Source organism: Trachypithecus francoisi, unplaced genomic scaffold (assembly GCF_009764315.1).
Source record: "Trachypithecus francoisi isolate TF-2019V2 unplaced genomic scaffold, Tfra_2.0 Lachesis_group6, whole genome shotgun sequence".
Classification (NCBI taxonomy): Eukaryota; Metazoa; Chordata; class Mammalia; order Primates; family Cercopithecidae; genus Trachypithecus; species Trachypithecus francoisi.
The window spans coordinates 107,319,414-107,338,811 of NW_022681471.1; the positions used below are offsets into that span (position 1 = coordinate 107,319,414).

General features: G+C 41.0%; 1 protein-coding gene and 1 pseudogene across 3 annotated transcripts in view; one reads left to right on the top strand and one right to left on the bottom strand.

Annotated features, from left to right (window-relative positions):
- Positions 1 to 773: 773 nt before the first annotated feature.
- LOC117078447 lies at positions 774 to 1,672 on the bottom strand (annotated as a pseudogene). The gene has a single exon (XR_004434993.1). The product of XR_004434993.1 is annotated as a ferritin light chain-like (transcript).
- Positions 1,673 to 3,898: 2,226 nt separating this feature from the next.
- CUNHXorf21 (chromosome unknown CXorf21 homolog) overlaps positions 3,899 to 19,398 on the top strand; it is a 62,999-nt gene continuing 47,499 nt past the window's right edge. For both annotated transcript variants that reach the window (XM_033201997.1, XM_033201996.1), the window contains exon 1: positions 3,899 to 4,115. The gene's annotated coding sequence lies outside the window, so the exon portion shown is untranslated. The remainder of the gene's footprint in view (positions 4,116 to 19,398) is intronic.

Below are 19,398 nucleotides of genomic sequence, written 5' to 3' on the forward strand. Positions count from 1 at the left end.
TACTGATACTTAAAAATTGCCAACATAGTTTATGTGGGCTGTGGAGTCATGGGCCAATTATTTGTTTTTGTTTTTTGTTTTCCCTTTGTTTCTGCATTCAACTTCAGAATTCTCTGTATATTTTCTTCTTTGTATTTCTTTGCTAAAAAGAATAAGTATTTTAACTTTTATATTGAGTTATATCCTTGTGAATTGACCTGGAAAATGTCTGTGGAATAGTAAGTGAAGAAAGCAAGTTGCAAAGTAAAATTTTTCATTAAAAACAACCTGGGGAAGAATGACTGTTATAACTTCAGATGAACTAGATTGATGAGGAAGAACACAAAACTGCATTTCCTTTATGCATAATGAGCAACTTATAAAAATCGAATGAAGTAAAAAAAATTAAAATACCACTAAGAGGTCTTATAAGGCCTGTTTAGTTTCTTATAACTGCTGTAACAAGTTACCACCAATTTAGTTGATTAACACAACACACATTTATTATCTTACAGGTCTGAGGTCAGAAGTTCAAAATGGATCTCACTGGGCTAAAATCAAGGTGTTGGCAAAGCTGCATTCCTTTCTGGAAGCTCTAAGGGAGAGTTCGTTTTCTTGCCTCTTCCTCTTCAGAAGAGGTATCTGCATTCATTCTTTGGTTCAGGCCATTTTCAAAGTCAATAATGACTAGTCTAGTGTTTTTCACACGATATCATTCTGACGCTCTCCTTCTTGCACTTTTGAGGACCCTTGTAATTACATTGGGCACACAAGGTAATGCAGGATAATTTTCCTTTTTTTTTTTTTTTCATCAAAAAGCTTTATTTCCATTTGGTCCAAGGCTTGTTAGGGTAGTTAAGAAAGCTGCCTAGTGGCTGGAGGGAGAGGCTTAGGCAGAAGCCCTGTTATTTTGCAAGGGGCCCTTCAGAAGTCGCAGGGCTCAGAAGGCTCTTAGTCGTGCTTGAGAGTGAGCCTTTTGAAGAGATACTCGCCCAGCCCAGCCTCCGGGCCACCCAGCCTGTGGAGGTTGGTCAGGTGGTCACCCATCTTCTTGATAAGCTTCACTTCCTCATCTAGGAAGTGAGTCTCCAGGAAGTCACAGAGATGGGGGTCCGTGCGGGCAGAACCCAGGGCATGAAGATCCAAAAGGGCCTGGTTTAGCTTTTTCTCCAGGGCCATGGCGGCTTTCATGGCGTTCGGGGTTTTCCCCTACTCATCTTCAGCTGGCTTCTTGATGTCCTGGAAGAGAGCGTGGCCGCCACGCTGGTTTTGCATCTTCTGGGGACACTCGTAACCCTCACACTTCTCCTCGGCCAATTTATGGAAGAAGTTGCTCACGCCTTCCAGAGCCACATCATCACGGTCGAAATAGAAGCCCAGAGAGAGGTAGCTGTAGGAGGCCTGCAGGTACAAATTGACCAGGCTGTTGACGGCTGCCCCTACGTTGGTGGAATAATTCTGATGAATCTGGGAGCTCATGGTTGATCGGCAAGAAGGAGCTAACCACAAAAACGGTGCTGGCAGGTCCCAGAAGCAGGAGATGGCCGAGAAGATGGTCCCGGAGGTTGCAAGTGGAGAGGAAATAGGAGGGCGGTCGGAGGCTGGAAGAAAGAGTCCCCGGATCTGTTCCATCCAAACACTGTTGAAGCAAGAGACAGACCCGCAGGACCGCCGAACTGCAATTCAGGATAATTTTCCTATCATAAGGTCATCTGATTAGCAACCTTAACTCAACTTGCAGCCTTAATTCCCTGTTGCTATGGAAGGATACATATTCATGGATTCTAGGGATTCGAGCATGGACATTTTGCGGTTATCACTATTTTGCCTACCCCAGGACCTGAGAACAGTGGCCACTTCTGGGACTATACAGGGATGTTCCCAATTCCAGAGGAGCTGGAATGCTAGTAATTTATCTGGAGAGGACAGATGTGGCTTCTTTATCATACCCCCTTGACAGTACTTCAGTTTACTGTAACCTGAAGGAAAACTTGCTATGTTAGTTTAGTACCTGAATTAAACCTGAGAAGCAATAAGATTCCTAACTGCTTAATTCCTTTACCTCTTTCCCTTCATTTTGAGGTGTTTGCTGCTCCTGCTTCTGCATCAGTGCGTTTGCTCTTTTTTCCTTTTGTTTTGTTTGTTTGTTTGTTTTTAATTTTTTGAGACGGAGTTTTGCTCTGTCGCCCAGGCTGGAGTGCAGTGGTGCGTGATCTCCGCTCACTGCAACCTCTGCCTCCCAGGTTCAAGGGGATTCTCCTGCTTCAGCCTCCCGAGTAGCTGGGAACACAGGTGCCCACCACCATACCCGGCTAGTTTTTGTATTTCTAGTAGAGATGGAGTTTCACCATGTTGGCCAGACTGGTCTCGAGCTCCTGACCTCAGGTGATCCACCCCCCTTGGCATCCCAAAGTGCTGACATTACAGGCATGAGCCATCACACTCAGCCCGTGGTTTTGCTCTTTTACAGAGTCCTTCATTCACTGATACAACTATAGCCTTTGCAGATAGAGAGGGGTCTTCTTCTTATGCAGACCAAGTGCTCTGTTCTTGGCACACCTCCTGAGAAAGTTTTAACCATCCCCCAGATCCCCTGCTATAATACGTTTCTCCTCATCAACTACTCATTGACAAAAAGTTTGAGTTAGCAACACTTACTGTGTGCATGTCACACAGATACACATACACAGAATTGACTCTGGCAGTTTACATGGAAAAAGAAACGAGAATACAACTTGGCTTATATAGAAACTCTATGCAAAATTCAGTAGTAGAGTTAATTTGAGGATAATAGAAGAATTGCTTCTATAATTAAATAAAATCGTACTGTTCAGGAATATCAATTCTTTTCTAAGGTCTCAAATGCACATTTTCGTGACCAATTATATATTTCTCTCCTAAACTTAATCTTCCCTCCTGATTTCATGGCATTAGTAGTATCCAACCCAGAATTTGAAAACATCAGAAAAAAATGATCATCCAAAGTGAAGATAATATGAATCAAAATGAAGGAGATTACTAATGAACAAGAGTGATCTAGAGAGTTGATATGTGTATTAGGGAACTAAGCCCGAACTCAAGCGCAAATCTTCGAACTTCTAAGTCCAGAAATTTTACTCTTTAAGGTAGAGACAAAATTCTGGCTTGCTGTATCTTGGAGGAATGGGCAAAACTTAAGGCTAAGGTGGCTGTTCACATAGGAGAATCCCTCGTTGTTGTCAAAGGACAGGGTTAGTCTCCTGTTTAGGAGAGCACTTCCTGTATTTGGTCTACTTGGCATTATGTAAAGGTATGGCCTTATAACAGGCTTTCAGCAAATATTTACTTGCTGCTTGACAAGTGTTTTTTCTTCAGTATAATATATTTTTTAACCTGGTTTCGACCTAGGTGACAACCTCCACAATGGTTGGTTCATGAGGAAATGGTATCAAAAGAATGAGTGCAGAGTGAGGAGGGTTTGGGGTTGGATTAGGAGTGGAAATTTTGCGTGGCTTTGAACATGTAAATACAGGGAAAGGCAGCTGAGAGACACACAATTATTGTGTCATTTTCAAGGCAATATAATGAGCTTCTTTCATCTGAATGGAGCTGCTTATGTAATGTGGGTGTGGGTGTTGAGTTGGGGGAATGAATAGGGAGTACGTTCATGCCTTTCTCCAAGCAGACCTATAAGAACATTCCTGTCACCCCCTACCTCTCTCTCTTCTCTTTTCATTCTACCCACTAAGAGGAAAGACAGGAAGCAGCCAAGTCCACTTCAAATCACACTAAGTAAAAAGCCAAGTATCCTTGTGTACTTAGCATGTTATTTAAATACGTTGCTGCTGATGGTGACATACCCTGAAAAAGTTACGTAATCTGGTTGTGAAACGCACAACAAAGAAAGGCAATATCTTCACTGGCAATTGTCTATAAGTTGCACACTGTAGAGACCAAGGGAAAACATTCCCTTCACCCTCTGAAGGTTTGCTGAAAATCACAGACAAAAGGCAGATGCAAATTTATTTGATCATAATTTTACATGAATGTGGGAGCATTCACAATGAACCTCAAAGATACAGAAGAAACTGTCCATTTTTCCGCTGAGGTTCAACAAAGTACAGATAGCTGTGTAGAAATGTGTTTGGACAAAAAAGGTGAGGAAACCCAGTAAGGCCTGTCTGTCTAGATTCTTCTTGGCCTCTGAGCGTGCATTCCTTCCTTCTGGGTATGGGGCAGGTGCCTCTCTGGAGTGGGAGTGTCTCATGACAGTCAAACAAGATAGATCAGGTAGTTTGTCTTTATGGCCAGTTTCTACACAGAAAGGCAGGGAGAAAGTTAGAATAATATTTTAGGTTTTATGGCTGGCTTTGGGAGAAAGGGTTTCTGACTTCTAATTCATTTTGGGGAAGAGGGATTCTAGTTTCTGTAGCTAGCCTTGGGGGAGAATGAGAAGCCAGCAATAGGAGGGCAGGAGAAAGTCAGAGATAACTGCTTCTGAGACTTTCATTTTGGGGTATCATTTTCTGAGACCCTACAACACCTATCTTTTCCTTTGTTCAGAGTTGAAAACCAACTTACCCATCAGCTTCAGAATTCACAAAAATGGGCACAGCAACTGAAAGACAGGTGTTATTATTCTTTTAAAATCCAAAGAAGGCCAATCCCAATGACTTTTATAAAGCTGTATTTCCTGAGTTAATGGAAAGAAAACTTTAGTATTAGACATTTAATGGTGTCATGCTTTATTTTCTCTTATCCAATAAGGTTTATTTCATAGCTTATCTTTCTTGTCTGTGTCCTTATTTTTGGAAGTTTTAAGTTTGTAGTACCTTTATCCTGACTACAGATCAAGACCAGTTAAACGCCCTTTAGTGAAGAAGAACATATTGAGAAATCACAAATCATTGCTGTGTTTACATTTCTATTATAAGAGTTAAATATTTGTTTTAAGTAAGGGATTATTGTTACTCTTAGTTGCTTCCTAATGAAGGTTGTTTAGCAAAGCCACTTCAAAGCTGTGAGAACATGAAAATTTTGTATCTTTCTCTCTTCATATTTTATAGCAGGAATCAAAGTTCATTCAGTGCTCCAACTTGCAGAGACCTCCAACTTAGGTTAATAAAGAACTAGTCTTTTGTGTGGATTTTGTCTTTATTGGGCAATATTTAAGGGACTTGCTAATAGTTCTTTGGAAATTAAAGAGTTAGTTGTGGAAGACCAATAGAAGGGCAGGGAAAACATTACTTGGGTGAAGTAGCCTGAAAACTTAGTTCTAAGGCCATAACTTATTAACTGAATGACCTTGGGCAAATCACCTTGCTGAACCGAATTATTGGAATTGTATTGGAATTGAGGAAAAGGTAACTGAAAAAACCCTAACATGGAACAATTAGTATTTGGTCCTGAGCAAGCACTCTGGAATCAGACTGCCTGGGTTCAAATTCCAGCTTGGTTGCCTGCTGTATTTGACCTAGAGCAAGTTACTCAACCTTTCCATGTGTAAATTCACTATCTATAAAATGTGGACGAAAATAGTACCTACCACATAGAGTTGTATGATGAATAAATGAGCTGGTATATGTAGAGCACATAGGAAGTTCTATTACTTCCAAATGTGAGTTAGTATGCTTACAGTGGTCTTAATATTGAAATCGGTTAATGATCAGTTCACGAACAGAATAATTTGCCGCATACGATGCTTGAATTTTTATGATCATCAAGAAGAAAAAGGCCTTATGGATGACAACCAAAACCATCTACACCCACAGAGCTCACTATGTACAATCATTAATGTGACTTTACTACTCCATCCTCCACTGTCTTTATTTTTAAAATTTTAAAATGTTTTAAAATTTTTATTTTAAAAAAATTTTATTTGAATTTTGGTGGGTACATAGTAGGTATATACATATTTATGAGGTACATGAGATATTTTGTTACAGGCATGCAATGCATAATAATCACATCATGGAAAATGGGGTATCGATTACCCTCAAGCATTTATCCTTTGTGTTACAATCCAATTCGACTCTTTTAGTGATTTTAAAATGTACAATTAAATTATTATTAACTATAGGTACCTTTTGTGCTATCAAATACTAGGTTTTATTCACTCTTTCTATTTTCTGTGTACTCATTAACCATCGGTAACTTGCCCCCACCACCCACCACTATCCTCTCCAGCCTCTAGTAACCATCCTTCCATTCTCTATGTCCATAAATGTCATTGTTTTGACATTTAAATCCTACAAAGAAGTGAGAACCTGCAATGTTTATCTTTCTTTGCTGGGTTTATTTTACTTAGCAGAATGGCCTCCAGTTCTATCCATGTTGTTGCAAATGACAGGATCTCATTCTTTTTTATTGCTGAATAGTACTCCATTGTGTATAAGTACCACACTTTCTTGATTCATTCCTCTGTTGATGGACACTTAGGTTGTTTCCAAATTCTGGCCATTGTGAACAGTGCTGCAAGAAACATGGGAATGCAGATATCTCTTCAATACTCCAATTTCCTTTCTTGTGAGTAAATACAGTATATCCAGTGGAATTGCTGGATCATATGGTAGCTCTACTTTTACTTTTTTGAGGAAACTGCAAACTGTTCTCCATAGTGATTGTACTAATTTATTCCCACCAACAGTGTACGAGGGTTCTCTTTTCTCCACATCCCCACCAGGATTTGTTATTGCCTATCTTTTGGATTAAGCCATTTTAAATGGGGTAAGATGATATCTCATTGCAGTTTTGATTTGCATTTCTCCAATGATCAAAGATATTGAGCACCTTTTCATATGCCTGTCTGCCATTTGTATGTCTTTTTTTGAGAAATGTTTATTCAAATATTTTGCCCATTTTAAAATTGGATTATTAGAATTTTTCCAATAGAGTTGTTTGAGCTATTTATATCTTCTGGTTATTAATCCCTTGTCACATGGGTAGTTTGCAAATATTTTCTCCCATTCTGTGGTTGTCTCTTCACTTTGTTGATTGTTTCCTTTGCTGCACAGAAGCTTTTTAACTTGATGTAATCCCATTTGTCCATTTTGCTTGTGGGGTATTAAGAATTTTGCTCTGTCACCTAGGCTGGAATGCAATGGTGTGATCTCAGCTCACTGCAAACTCCATCTCCCAGGTTCAAGTGATTCTTGTGCTTCAGCCTCCCGAGTAGCTGGGATTACAAGTGCCCACCACCATGCCCAGCTATTATATTATTATTATTATATTATTATTATTATTATTTGTATTTGTAGTAGAGACAGGGTTTCACCATGTTGGCAAGGCTGGTCTTGAACTCCTGATCTCAGGTAATCTGCCCCCCTCAGCCTCCCAAAGTGCTGGGATTACAGGTGTGAACCACCACTCCCGGCCTTTCTTTCCAATTGGATGCCCTTTATTTCTTTCTCTTCTCTGATTGCTCTAGCTAGGACTTTCAGTATTCTGAAAGAGACTCTCCTAAGAGACTCTTGCCCAAGAAGATCATAATTGCAAATAACTGTTGCTCATTCTGGGAAATTTTTGAAAGACATATTTACTCTTCTATAGAAAGCATCAATGATTTATACCCCAGATATTTTGAATTCCCTTTCCTAAAATCCTCACCTTGCCCTTTCTACCAGTCCTAAACTATTATTCTTACCCAATAATAAGACTCCTAATTGAAAGGCCTGCCTTAAGTCAGATTTCAAGCTCTCATAAATATCTTGACTTTCCCCTCCCTGCCCAAGATTCTGTCAAGGTTTCTTTCTTTTACTTCAATAAGAATAAAGTCAACTTTGTATGATCAACAAGTCATCTTGATGATATTTATGGAAGCCAGTCTTCCACATGGATTAATGGAATTAGCTCTGGAGTTTGAGTTAGAAGAGTTTAAGTCATAGTTCTGCTACTTGGTCCACTAATTTTCAGATACCTCTTCTGTAAAATGTATGTATATGAAATATATATATATATAAAAGTGACTATATAGTGTGTGATAGAGGATACTTAATAAATGTTTCCTACATTATCCTTACTTTTCTTTTTGGTTGCCTGCTGGAGAATGGAAAGCTGGGGAAGTGAATATGCTGTTAGTCTGTTTAAGCCATCATCTTTGGGTAAGTGCTCCTTGGCCACTAGTAACTCACCTTATAAATACAGCCAGTGCTAGTTGAAGACCCTGGGGGATGGGCATACTTCTCTCTGCCAGGGCCACCATAGTTTTCTGAAAGCAGTGCACACAAGACCCAGAGCAAATAGCAACTTTTCATAACTGCAGAGAACTAGTAGCTAATCCTTACGGGCAGAGGGCTGAGGAGGACCAGCACTCAGCTACTTTCTATACATAAGAACCTTGTGTGTATGCAGGAGGTCCTATGTAGGGCATTTCCTAGGCCTTCCAAGGGTTTTCCCCATGAACATAATCTTGCTCACTGGCTCCTCTCTGCTTTCTTTCTCACTTCCTGTGCCAGTTATTGATTCATTGACTCTCAGGTCCATATTCACCCTTTTTGCCTGCTATGGAAAATGGATCTGGGCCTTTTAAATATGCTTCTTTTGCCAGCTGCACAACGTTCATCTTTGTCAGTAGAAGGTGCTAGAGAGATGTTGTAGGAGAAAAGTATTTCATTTCATGCTCTGGTATGCTTGCTCAGGCACTCTCCTGTAGGGCTCTGGGCTTCTCCAGTGTAGACAGTTTCTCCAGTCCCCAGTCCCCACAGTGCACAGCTGCCAGGAGCATGTAGTGTCCAGCAGCTTCACCTGGCCCCCATTTTGGGTGGTTTTGTAGTAGAGTGCCTCTCATGAGAAACCTCCCTGCAAACATCTTCTTGGGAATCCTTGATGATGGATTTTTTTTTTCTAGCAAGTTAACAGAAGGTGGGTTTCTAGCATTAAAGGATTAAATTTCAACAAATTGATTTTTAAAAATATAATTGACTTTTATTAGTAATTTATGAACTGGGCATCATCCAGTCTACAAAATAGACAGAAACTCCACTGGGAATAGCAGAACAGTCAGTTTTTGTAAGATAACTTTGGCAGGAACAAGGAAGCAGCATAGTGCAAAAGGTGAATTGGTTAACAACAGGTTACTTTTCTTGTATGAGTTAAAGCAGAAGGGATTTTCTTTTTTTTTTTTTTTTTTTTTTTTTTTTTTGAGACAGGGTCTTGCTCTGTCACCCAGGCTGGAGTGCAGTGGCCGGATCTCAGCTCACTGCAAGCTCCGCCTCCCGGGTTTATGCCATTCTCCTGCCTCAGCCTCCCGAGTAGCTGGGACTACAGGCACCCACCACCTCGCCCGGCTAATTTTTTGTATTTTTTAGTAGAGACGGGGTTTCACCGTGTTAGCCAGGATGGTCTCAATCTCCTGACCTGATCCGCCCATCTCGGCCTCCCAAAGTGCTGGGATTACAGGCTTGAGCCACCGCGCGCGGCCAGCAGAGGGGATTTTCTTATCCTGCAGGGTCAGGTTGCCTTGGCCCCTTTTGGTTGGTTGCTCTGAATCTCCTGTTCTTGTTTTAGAAAACTGGCCCGTTTGGGAATTTGTCTCTCATTTCTTTCCTGATTTCTTGGAAGGGCAAATCTTACAAGTAAAGAGCTTAGGTTTCAATTTGGTTACATGGAACCTTAGCATGAGTGACTCCATTTTGGGCTGGTCTATTGGGGTATAGTATATCAGCTCTGTCCAAATCAATTGCCTTCCATAAATTTTATTTAACACCAGCAAATTCTGCTGGTGAGGCACCACAACTTCTCTGTCAGTGAGTCATAACCATGACTTGCTGACGAGGTCTGGATCTCATCCCTGGGTGAGGTAATCTTCCTTGGGAACTCTATTTTGGGACCTGGTGTGTTTACTTCTGTATCTGCTATTCTTATATTCTGTAGTGTTCTCCTTACCTTTTACTAGGCAGTCTCTCCTTTCTCCAATCCTCTGTTATAGTTAATAATTGTTTTTTGGTTGTTGTTGTTTTGCTTTGTTTTGTCTTGTTTTGTTTTTTTGAGATGGAGTCTCACTCTGTCACCCAGGTTGGAGTGCAGTGGTACAATCTCGGTTCACTGCAACCTCTGCCTCCCAGGTTCAAGTGATTCTCGTGCCTCAGTCTCCCAAGAAGCTGGGATTACAGGTGCCTGCCACCACCCCCAGCTACTCTTATTTTATTTTTATTTTTTGAGATGGAGTCTTGCTCTGTTGCCCAGGCTGGAGTGCAATGGTGTGATCTCAGCTCACCGCAACCTCCACCTCCTGGGTTCAAGTGATTCTCCTGTCTCAGCCTTCCGAGTAGCTGGGATTACAGGCATGTGCCACCACGTCTGGCTAATTTTGTATTTTTAGTAGACACAGGGTTTCTCCATGTTGATCAGGCTGGTCTCAAACTCCTGATCTCAGGTGATCCACCCACCTCGGCCTCCCAAAGTGCTGGGATTACAGGTGTGAGCCACCACGCCCGGCTACTCTTTATTTTTAGTAGAGACAGGGCTACACCATGTTGGCCAGGCTGGTCTCGAACTTCTGACCTCAAGTGATCCGCCCACTTTGGCCTCCCAAAGTGGTGGGATAACAGGCATGAGCCACTGTGCCTGGCCAATAATTGTTTATAATAACATTTCTTTGTGTGTTTTTCCCCTGATTGAACCCAAACTGATATGCTTCTCAAGCCATTTATTTATCTTATCCTCTTTGATTTAATGTGGTATACCAGGCTGTTCTTGCATTGCTACAAACAAATACCTGAGACTGGGTAATTTATAACGAAAAGAGGTTTAATTTGCTCATGGTTCTGCAGGTTTTACAGGAAGCATGCTGCTGGCATCTGCTTGGTTTCTAGAGAGGCCTCAGGGAGCTTTTACTCATGTGGAAGGTGAAGCAGGAGCAGACATTTCACAGAGCGAAAGCAAGAGCAAGAGAGAGATAGAGCTGGGGCAAGTGCCACAGACTTCTAAATGACCAGATCCCCTGTAAACTCAGAGCAAGAGCTCATTTTATCACCAACGGGATGGCCCAAGCAATTCTTGAGGGATCTGCCCTAGGATCCAAACACCTCTCACTAGGCCCCACCTCCTACACTGAGGATTACATTTCAACAAGAGATTTGGGCCAGGATAAACATCCAAACTATATCACTGGGAAAGGAGACAAGACCCTGCCCTAAGTATTTGCCAAATCCCCCATTACAGATAACTAAGTCACAGTACTCATCAGTCTTTTCTGGAGCTTTGGAGATTTTGTAGCTTCAAGTACCCCTAATTTCAATGTTTTTTTCTCCTCCTTTCAGTCACCACTGCTCCAAGGCAGATAGTTTCAGAGCCTTGCAGTCTGTATTATGGAAAGAGCATCATAGGGAAGGGGGGCATAAAGAAGAGGGGCTCTAGTTGATCTTCTAGAGAATTTGAGAGCAAACACATCCTGCCTTCACAGAAATTAATTTTCTTTGAAAGCTTCCTCTACAAAAGGCAAAAGACCCAGTTATATAAGAAAAATCCATTGTTCCTTTTATTTCCTTTTATTTATTGGGAGCTAGAACCCTGCCTGAATTACGTTAAAAGAGCATTTTGGGCGGAGCAAGGTGGCTCATGCCTATAATCCCAGCACTTTGGGAGGCTGAGGCGGGTGGATCATGAGGTCAGGAGTTTGAGACCAGCCTGGCCAACATGGTGAAACTGTGTCTTTACTAAAAATACAAAAATTATCTGGGCATGGATGCGTGCACCCGTAATCCCAACTACTTGGGAGGCTGAGACAGGAGACTCTCTTGAACCCGGGAGGCGGAGGTTGCAGTGAGCCAAGATCGTGCCATTTCACTCCAACCTTTTTGAGACTTTGTCTCAAAAAAAAAAAAAAAAAAAAGCGTTTTGCCTTCTCTCAGCCATAATTTACATTACAAGGCATGACACAGTATCTGGTAATGTCCGGTCACAATGATTGCAATCTCCTTCCTCATTGAGATGTGCTGTGTGTGTATTTCCCTGTTTTTAAAATTTAAATGAAACAATCTCAAACTTCAAAAAATAAGACAGGCTACTAACAAAATACATTTAGAAATAATTTATGAAATTGAGAATAAACAGCATTTATTTATAAAATTGCTTCCCCTTTCTGTACTAACTTTTTACTCGATTGAAGTTATTTTTACTTCTTTTAACCCACAAGGCAGCTGCTATTTGACCATGTCCCTCATTCTGTTCATTATTTATGAGTGTTTGTAATCCTCTCCTGCGTCTTCCATTCCAAGGCAACCACTGATCTGTTTTCTGCTGCTATTGATTAGTAAGCATATTCTAGAGTTTTATGGAAATGGAATCATATAGCATGTACTCGTTTTTGTTTGACCTTTATCACACAAAAAAATTATTTTGAGGTCCATCCATGTGGTATGTGTCTGGCCCCTGAGCCCAAGCTAAGCCATCATATCCCCAGTAACCTGCAAATATACATCCAGATGGCCTGAAGGAACCGAAGATCCACAGAAGTGAAAATAGCTTAACCGATGACATTCCACCATTGTGATTTGTTTCTGCCCCACCTTAACTGATCAATGTACTTTGTAATGTCCCCCACCCTTAAGAAGGTTCTTTATAATCTTCCCCACCCTTAAGAAGGTTCTTTGTAATTCTCCCCACCCTTGAGAATGTACTTTGTGAGATCCGCCCCCTGCCCCCAAAACATTGCTCTTAACTCCACCGCCTATCCCAAAACCTATAAGAACTAATGATAATCCCACCACCCTTTGCTGACTCCTTTTTCGGACTCAGTCCGCCTTCACCCAGGCGAAATAAACAGCCTTGTTGCTCACACAAAGCCTATTTGGGGGTCTCTTCACATGGACGCGTAAAACAGTATGCACTGCTAATCCATTCCTTTTTCAGTTCAGCAAATGTATTTCTCAGTTCCGAGATTTGTTTTTATTTTTTATTTATTTATTTATTTATTTTGAGACGGAGTCTCGCTCTGTCGCCCGGGCTGGAGTGCAGTGGCCGGATCTTGGCTCACTGCAAGCTCCGCCTCCCGGGTTTACGCCATTCTCCTGCCTCAGCCTCCCGAGTAGCTGGGACTACAGGCGTCCGCCACCTCGCCCGGCTAGTTTTTTGTATTTTTTAGTAGAGACGGGGTTTCACCATGTTAGCCAGGATGGTCTCGATCTCCTGACCTCGTGATCCGCCCGTCTCGGCCTCCCAAAGTGCTGGGATTACAGTCTTGAGCCACCGCGCCCGGCCTGTTTTTATTTTAAATAGTTTCAATCTCCTTGTTAAATTTCCCTGATAAGTTTCTGAATTGCTTTTCTCTGTTATCTTAGAGGTCACCCGAGTTTCTTTGAAGCTACTATTTTGAATTCTTGGTCAGAGAGGTCACATACCATCATCTTGTTAGGGTCAGTCACTGGTTCCTTGCTTTGTCCATTTGGAGAGGTCATGGTTCCCTGTTTGCTGTTGTTTCCAGTGTATGTCTTGGCATTGAAGGATGAGTTATTTATTCCAGTCTTCTCTGTCTGACTTTTTTTTTTTTTAAGTTAGATATATTTGCTTAGAGGTTGTTTACTGCTAGGTCACTGCCTCCTTTTAGCTCTAGGTGGTGCTTTAAGCTCAGGTTCACCTTTGCTCTAGTAAACAATCAGAGCACTGCCCAACCCAAATCGGGGAGGTCCTAAAGGGGATAGCCCAGCATTTTGGGAAGGCTGTCTAGTGGTTCATGCCCAGGGGATCTGTAGGATGAACCTCCTACAGCATGGTGATGCTGAGCAGCCACTCTGATTTGGCATCTCCTGCTTATGAGTTTTCAGGTCTGGGGATGGTAGTTCTGCCTCCCGCCTTTGTCACTGCCTGTTCTCAGGATTATTTTTCCCTTTAGGCACTCGCGATGCTTCTGGTGGGTTAAGGCAGAAACATCCTGCCCGGAACCCAAGATGGTGGGGAAGTTGATTGTGCACCTCAATCTTACTTTTTCCAGTGTAGAAACAGTGAGTTGGGGGAAAATTTTCTATGCACTTGGTGCCAGGCAGAATGGGGCAAGGGCACTGTGGATGTTGAGGTTTGATTCTCTTACCATCAGCTTAGAATTTTTTACTTCTCTGTTGCCCCGGAAATAGTCTCATCTTCATATATAAGATCTAGGATGTTTCTGGTGATAATCCTGGCAATGTATATTTGTTTTTGGTTTTCTGTGGGGAGGAGAATGAAGTGAGTTTGCTTCTATATCATCATTTTGGAACAAGAAGTCCCAATCTTTTTTATGGTTTAGTAATATTCCATTGCATGATACATTACAATTTATTTTTTGAGATGGGGGTCTCTTTGTGTTGCTCAGACTGGTCTCAAACTCCTGGGCTCAAGCTATCCTCCCACCTCAGCCTCCTGAGTAGCTGGGATTACAGGCACCACACCACTATGCCTGGCTTACATAATTTTTATTCATTCACTTGTTGATGGATATTTGCAAAGTTTCCGGTTTTTGGCTACTGACAAGTAAAGCTGCTATGAACATTTGTATACAAATCTTGTGCATATATGCTTTGATTTCTCTTTCGTTGAGCAAATACTTAGGTATATGTTTAACTACTTAATAAACTGCACAATTGTTTTCTGAAGTGGTTGTACCATTTTACATTTCTACCAGAAATGCATAAGAGTTTCAGTTGTTCCACATTCTCACCAACACTTGGTATGATCAGTCATTTTAATTTTAGACATTCTAATAGGTGTGTAGCAGTTGCTCATTGTGATTTTAATTTGCATTTCCCTTTACTAATGATGTCAGATCATCTGTTAATGTGTTTATTTGACATCCATGTATCTTCTTTGGTGAGGTGTCTATTCAAAATTTTCGCCCATTTTTAATTGAGTTGTTTCCTTTATATATTCTGGATATTAGTTCTTTAACAGATATACAATTTGTATACATATTATCCCAATCTGTGGTTTGTCTTTTTATTCTCTTAGTATTTTTTTGAGGAGTGAAAGCTCTTAATTTGGTCGAAGTCCGATTTTCATTTCTTTTATTATATGTATCGTATCGTGGTTTTGATGTTGTATCTGAGAAATCACTACCAAACCCAATGTAACAAAGATTTCCTCTTGTTTTTTTCTAGAAGTTGTACAGTTATAGGCTTTACCTTTGGGTCTCTGATATATTTTTAGTGAATTTTGTATATACTGCAAAGCGTGAATTTAAGTTTGCTTTTTCAAATATGGTTGAATATCCAACTGTTCCAGCACTTGTTGAATAGACTAGCTTTTCTCTGCTGAATTGCCATTTGTACCTTTGTGAAAAGCCAATTGACTATATTGATATGGATCTACTTATGGATTCCCTATTCTGATCAACTGACCTATTTTTCAATCCTTACACCAACACCAACTGCAACTTTATAGAGTAGCTTGCTCTTATCCTCAGTGTATATGTTCCAAGACCCCCAGTGGATGCCTGAAACCATGGATGGTACCAAACCTCATCTATACTATGTTTTTTCCTATGCATATAAAACTATGATAATGTTTAATTTATAAATTAGGCACAATAAGAGATTAATAACAATACTAATACAGTAGAATGATTATAACAATACACTGTAATAGCTGTGTGAATGTGTTCTCTCTCAAAATATCCCTTTTTAAAAGTTTTATTTTATTTTTAATTGACACACAATAATTGTATTTGTGGGATACAATGTGATATTTTGATACATGTATATTCAGAATATCTTCTTGTACTGTATACATCCTTCTTCTTTGGCATATCTGAATTGCTGGCATCACTACTCTTGTACTTTAGGGCCATTATTAAGTAAAATAAAGGTTACTTGAACACAAGTACTGCCATACCATGACAGTCAATCTGATAACTGAGATGAACACTAAATGACTAATAGGTGGGTAGTGTATACAGCATGGATACACTGAAAAAAGAAATGATTCACATCCCTGGCAGGAAGGCACAAGGTTTTGTCATGCTACTCATAATGATGTGCAATTTAAAACTTATTAATTCTTTATTCTTTATTTCTGAAATCTTCCATTTAATATTTTTGGGCCATGGTTGACTGCAGGTAACTAAAACCACAGAAAGCAAAACCATGGATAAGGGGTCACTACTGAAGTCAAGTAATATAAGTCCTCCAGGTGCCTGCCACCATGCCCAGCTAATTTTTGTACTTTTAGTAGAGACGGGGTTTCACCCTGTTGGTCAGGCTGGTCTCGAACTTTTGACCTCAGGTGATCCGCCCACCTCAGCCTCCCAAAGTGCTGGGATTACAAGCGTGAGCCACCGCACCCAGCCTTACAATCATGATTTTTTAAATCTTAAATTTCATCTCCTAATTTAAGATTTCATCTCCTTTGAATAAAATAAAATAAAATAAAATCTCAGCTACTGGTGTACATTAATTAATGCACCACTTCATACACATAACAGTTTCCCATGTCAGTCTGAAATCCGACTTACATTTTCCTTCAAAACACTTTCCAATTTTTCCAAAATTTAATTATCTATGGAGCAGCTAAATCTCTGCTCAAAAGACCATTAGTAGAATGTCAATGTAATTTAAAGAGGTATTAATAAGATAGCATACCTTAAATTCTGGTTTCAGATTGAACTGAATTTAAATATTGGTTTTATTAATTACCAGCTGCAGGACTGTGCCTCAGTTTCCTTTTTTTTGGTGGGGGGAGACAGGGTCTCACTCTATCACCCAGGCTGGAGTGCAGTGGTGCTATCATGGCTCACTGCAGCCTCTACCTCCTGGGCTCAGGCAATCCTCCCACTCAGCCTCCTGAGCAGCTGAGACTACAGGCATGCACCACCACGCCCGGGTAATTTTATTTTTTTGTATAGATGAGGTCTTGCTATGTTGCCCAGGCTGGTCTCAAACTCCTGGACTCAAGCAATCCTCCCGCTTCAGCCTCCCAAAGTGCTGGGATTATAGGTGTGAGCCACCGTGCGTGGCCTGGTTTTCTCTCTTTTTTTTTTTTTGAGAAGGAGTCTCTCTGTGTCGCCCAGGCTGGAGTGCAGTGGCGCAATCTCGGCTCACTGCAACCTCTGCCTCCAGGGTTCAAGTGATTCTCCTGCCCCAGCCTTCCAAGTAGCTGGGATTATAGGCGCCTGCCACCATGTCCCGCTAATTTTCATATTCTTAGTAGAGACGGAGTTTCACCATGTTGGTTAGGCTGGTCTCGAACTCCTGACCTCAGGCGATCCGCCCTCCTAGGCCTACCAAAGTGCTGGGATTACAGGCATGAGCCATCGCACCCGGCCAGTTTTCTCATTTTTAAAAATAGGATAAAGGCTGGGCGCCATGGCTCATGCCTCTAATCCCAGCATTTTGGGAGGCTGAGGCAGGCGGATCACCTGAGGTCAGGAGTTCGAAATCAGCCTGGCCAACAGCGTGAAACCCTTTCTCTACTAAAAATACAAAAATAAGCCTGGCGTGTTGGTGCATGCCTGTAATCCCAGCTACTGGGGAGGCTGAGGCAGGAAAATCATTTGAGCCCAGGAGGCGGAAGCTTCAGTGAGCCGAGACTGTGCCACTGCACTCCAGCCTGGGCGACAGAGCAAGACTCTGTCTCCAAATAAATAAATAACAATTAAAATGGGATAAGATTAGTATCTAACTCATAGGGTCGTGGAAGCGAGTAAATGAAATAAAACATATAAAGAGTGTAGTACTGTGCCCAACACATGACAAATGCTTCACAAGTTGCTGTTTTTGCCTCAGATTAAAACCGTTGGGAATGTTTTCAGTGGAGTGTAGGGTTTCTTTTTAAAAAAAGATAGAAAATTTCTGATTTTGAGGGCTTCAATATTTAAAGGGGAAAAGCAGGCTGGAGGGGAAAGAGGGAGGGCATGGTCACATTACTGAATTTACATATTGCAAAAGAACAGGAGCAGGTAGGGGAATAGTCAATTATGTATTTGTCTAACGCTTAGTAAATTGGCGCTTTACATAAGATAAGCTGAACTTGGAGTAGTTACCTGTGGAGACATTTAACCTTGTATGTGTAGCTATTTGCTTTGAAACAAAAGGAAAGGCAGTTTCCTGCGTGACTCAAGTTTTAGCTTAATTTTTTCCTTTGGCAGAGTGAATTGGGTTTCCAAGATTTTATTTTCCTTTTACACAGTGCACCCAAAGTACATGACACAATCTAATTTCCTGTGGCCAACAATAACTTTCACATTGAGCATATGAGAAATCCAGAGAGACTCATGGCATAGACTGTGATATAAATAGAATCCTTAAATTGTGGAGTGTACCCACCTATACATGGACTAAATCTGTTTTTATGAGATCATCACTGACTCCATATTGAGCATGTTAAGAAACCCAGAAACATCTATGGAATAGGGTGTAATATGAATGGTCTGCCTTCAGCTGGGTAATGCACCCAACTGTATATACAGTAAGTCTACTTTCATGGAGTCATCACTCCCTTCCACACTAAGCAAATTAGGAATTCAGAAAGATCCCTAGCATAGATTGTGGTGTGATTGCTGCCTCCTTGATTTGTGTAGTCCTCTCAACCATGCATAGACTAGGTCTACTTTGATATGACCATCGCTAAATTACATTCACATATGAGTAAATCTGAATAATTTATGATATATACTGGGCTATAAATGGCAGCCCTTCCGATGTGCAATGGAACAATCTCTACATGGTAGACCTATTCTCTATATTTATCCATTCTTGTTTCTTCCTTGAATTTTCAAGCACAGATTCCCTGAATTTTAGCTGAAGAAATGACCACCAAAATAAAGACAACATTTCTCAGCCACTTTTGTAACAAATTGTGGCTATGTAACTAAATTCTAGACAATGTGTATAAGACATGTGAAACTTCCAGGAAGTGTCTTCAAAGTGAGGTAGATGCTTTTCCAGAAAATTTGAATGAGATTGGATAGTTGAGGCTAAGAAGTCATATTCGGACATGAGGCAGAAACTATGTGTGGAGGGAGGATAGCAGAGCAACAAACTGGAATGGGCCTGTTTCTTAATGATTGGAGGGTTACTACACCAGTCCTGGGCTGCTGCCTTTCACTACTTACTTGAGAACTATCTTGTTTATAAGCCACTCCTGACTGTAAGATGTGAGTCCAACGTAGCCATTCCAAATCCCAACTGTTAGGGGTATTTTTATATATATAGGTGTCAACTTGGCCAGGCTGTCATGCCCAGTTGTTGGTCAAATGCCAATCTAGATGTTGCTGTGAGGTTATTTTTTTAGATGTGATTGATATTTAAATCAGTAGATTTGAATAAACAGATTACCTTCCATAATGTGGGTGGGCCTCGTCCAATTAGTTGAAGGCCTTAAGAGAAAAGACTGGAAGTCCACTGAAGAAGAAGGAATAATGCTTCCAGATTGCCTTCAGACTCAGGACATCAACTTCTTGCTGGAATTTCCAGTCTGATCTGTGGGTTTGGGTCTTTTCAGCCCCCGCAATCATATGAGGCAATTCCTTAAAATAAA